Below are 3656 nucleotides of genomic sequence, written 5' to 3' on the forward strand. Positions count from 1 at the left end.
CACATGATAGAGCTCAATCCACTGAAGATAGAGCTCAAGCCACCCAACAAGCAAAGGCTAGGAGCTCAAGGCCTTCAAAAATCCCTCAGAGAGCCAAGCAATGTGCAAAAAGAAAAAGGGACAAGGTGACACCTAAAGAGCAACAAATCCAAGAGGAGAGGAGGAAAAAATATAAAGATGCTCCTCCTCAATGGGCTAGACAGATAGCTCCTCCACCACCACCAACAACACAAAAAAAGTGGAGATGGAGGCCAGGCACAGTGGCTCTACATGAGATCAGAAAACATCAAAAGAGCACTAAGCCAATCATACCCAAAGCGGCCTTCTCTCGGGTGGTGAGAGAGATGATCGATGAATATAGAGACTCCGTTACAAGAATACAACGTGCAGCTTTACTGGCCCTATAGGATGCCACCAAAGACATTTTGGTGCAGCTTTTTCAAGATGGCGTCTCTTCTATGGTGCATGCAAAGCGTGTAACATTAAAAAATACGGATTTAGTCTTAGCAATAAATTTAAGAAATGAAGGATGCTTCATAAGATGTAGTTTATCCCATGTACTCTCTCTTCATGAGATTTGTACTCTTTTTCTATAATATCAAATGGCGAATTTCTACCATTCCGTGCAATTGTTTAATTTTAATTTGTACATTGTTTTTTATAAGTATTTGAACTGTTGGATATGTTAAATTAAGTTGACCACCACGGCTCTCGGCTCGTCACCCGAGGCAAACACATGCACAGAACCTTGAACATGCAGCCACCTGGCGCACAAGGGGGGTTTTTTGCCCTGTCCGACCCCGCCTAGCGTCGCTAATGCGTTACTTGGTCTTCTTGACCCCGTACGCACCCCCTAGCCCTATTTCGCAAAAGTATCACCGAGACGCGCCGCCCGGTGGCTGCATGTTCGAGGTTCTGTGCGTGTGTGTGCCTTGGGTGCAAAAATGCAAATTATTGAACAATATGAATTAAAAAACAAGTACTAAATGGTGACAAAAATCATTGACAAAAACAATTATTCTTTATTGATTCGCATATTACATCATGGTCCATTGGTTTTTCTACAAATTACATCTTTGGGTATGGGGCAAATGGCTGACTTGACGCTAAGGGATTTTACAATTTTCTCTGGGTTTGTCAACCCTTGACCTAGGTTCAAGGCCCAGTGGGAGAGGACTGAGCCTAGGTGCTTGCCTGTAAAGACATACAATGTTGCATCTCAGTCCACCAATATACATTTGTGAGCGTTTAGGGTGAGAGAATCTTCAGCAAGTATGCCACTTAATGCTTTACACTTTAGCAACTCTGCAGAACCATTCTTGGAGAACTTTGTGTGAGCAACTCTAAGAATCGATGGCCCCAAGTGGCTCAAGTAGTGCCAAAGAGAGCTATCCCTACTCATGGAGACGTTGCACGAACCTCTAGTACGTATTGCAAACTTATCAACATGATAAGCCGTCTGCAAAGCATTTTAATTGATATTAACACTTGTAGTAAGGAATAATAGAAATTTCACCAGGTTAAGATTTGTTACCTCAGTTTCTTCATCCTTCTCTTCAAGATTTTTCTTTGTAAGATTGATGCTAGATCGATCATCTCTACCAATTGCAATCAGTGGTTTGTGTGGATGAAATGCGCTCTCCAATACACTTTCATAGAAAGAGACACGTGATTTTATTTCCACTAGTGTACTTGCTACTGTTTGGACCAACTATTGTTTGTTTTCACTAGGGAGAAAAGAGAGGCTTGCTACCTTCATGCCCGCATAGATAGCAAGCACTGCAAGCGACTCATCTTCTCTGAGTCTTTACATTTTGGCAATGTTTGTCAAGGAGCAAAAATTGACGATCATCCACCACCACTAGATGCAAACTGAGAATTTGGAGGTCTCGGACCTCTTCCAGCACCTCATCTCCCTCTATCATTTGATCTTCCTCGTCAGTGGAGCTAGGATCCTGCAAGACTACGAGTGCCATAGATGCTTTGGCTTGCTCATCTATCTCTTTGATAACTTCATTTGATTCCCCCACAATGGTCACAGGAGGTCTTTGGTTGACCTTTTCCTTTGATTTTCCCTTGTCCATTCCCTCAAGCACAAGTAATGCCAGAACCATGTCCCATGAAATAAATTGGGTGCCTATGCACCCCATGCCCAAATCCATGAGATCATCCTCATCCTCTATCCTGTAGTCCCATTCCGTGAGGCCTTTAATAAACCTCAACAAGAAAAATCAGAAGTTTTCGTCAGCAGCATAGAGATGCTTCAAGGAATCCACTGGCAACCACGCCGTGTTGGATCCCTCAAAGATTATGACATATTCCTCCATGTGCTACACCATATAGTCAAGAAAGCTTCTGAGTGCCTCTGCATGAAGGTTGGCAGTGGCCTGCATGTCAATTGTTCCCTTGAACACACTAACTAGTTCATGTGCTTGATCTGCAAGTTCTACCTTTTCTAATTGTGTGAGGAGTGCATCAGTAGACGTTTCCATGGGTTCGTTCACGACAAAGATGCAAAGAGAGCTTAGAGCTAGAGTTTTATGAATGTGAGAAATGAAGTTTAAAAACTAGAAAGTCACTTATATACCCAAAGTCCCTTTTTAAAAAGCACTTAAATTAATGCCAAAATAACTTAAAACTGTAACTTTTAACAAAATCACGCAACAAAGCATTGAAAGACACCAACATTGAAAATATTTGTGCTCCACATCAAATAAATTGCATGTTTCAATCAAAAACTTGAACAAGCTGAGAATAAACAAGTATGCATAGAAACAAGATTCAAAATATCGTATATATTAATATGGAAAAAATCCTTGTCAGTTACAATCTTTTATAAAAATACGCCGCGGAAATGGAACGTTCTCACACAAAAAGCTCTTTTCTTTTCTGGAGCGAACAATATTTTCATTGATTACAAAGAGATATTGCTTGGGCAAGGTATATCTGAGATTAAGATCCTTGCAAAGGTGATTGAGATGCCAGTCATTGTTCACTATAATGTGGTCCACTGCATCATCGGGGAGATGTATTTGTAGGTCAATTGATTCTCCAGCGGCAATCTCAGAGTCTAGTGCCTCCCATTCTCCCATCATCAGCTTCCATCTTCTATAGAGAAAGACCATCGACAAGCTTTGCTTCACAATATAATATCTGAACACCACCTTGTCAGTAACTACAGATCACTTGATTCTATTTCCCTGGTGGTTGACCACCTTAGTTTCCCATCCAGTTGTAAGAAACCCATTGATCGCACTTCCCCCTTTGCAAGTCCACATTGTTGGTGTCATGTGAACACTCTGAAGTCAAAATATAAACACAAATACAAACACATGAAGAGACATAAACCATGTTATCGTGGCTTTATGGGAACCATAGGTGCAATTCATTGTTGCTTGCACATCCACCTCGATTCTCCTTTTGGTTGCTGCGATCAAGGCACTATCTGGCTTAGTCCATTTTAAACTCTCCAAGGTTGGCGAGTGAACTAGAGATAGAGTACCATATCCATTTCGCCTAGCTGTGACATAAGTATGATTATAAAAAAAAATGTCATGTGAGACAAGCTCAGAGGACTAACAACAAGCATAGAGCAACTTGCCAAGCTCAGTGTGGATGGCCTCAAAAGTTCCTATGAAGGACTCTATTGGCTCCCA

The sequence above is a fragment of the Adiantum capillus-veneris genome, chromosome 29, assembly GCF_014529385.1.
Source record: "Adiantum capillus-veneris isolate H3 chromosome 29, ASM1452938v2, whole genome shotgun sequence".
In the NCBI taxonomy this organism is placed as follows: domain Eukaryota; kingdom Viridiplantae; phylum Streptophyta; class Polypodiopsida; order Polypodiales; family Pteridaceae; genus Adiantum; species Adiantum capillus-veneris.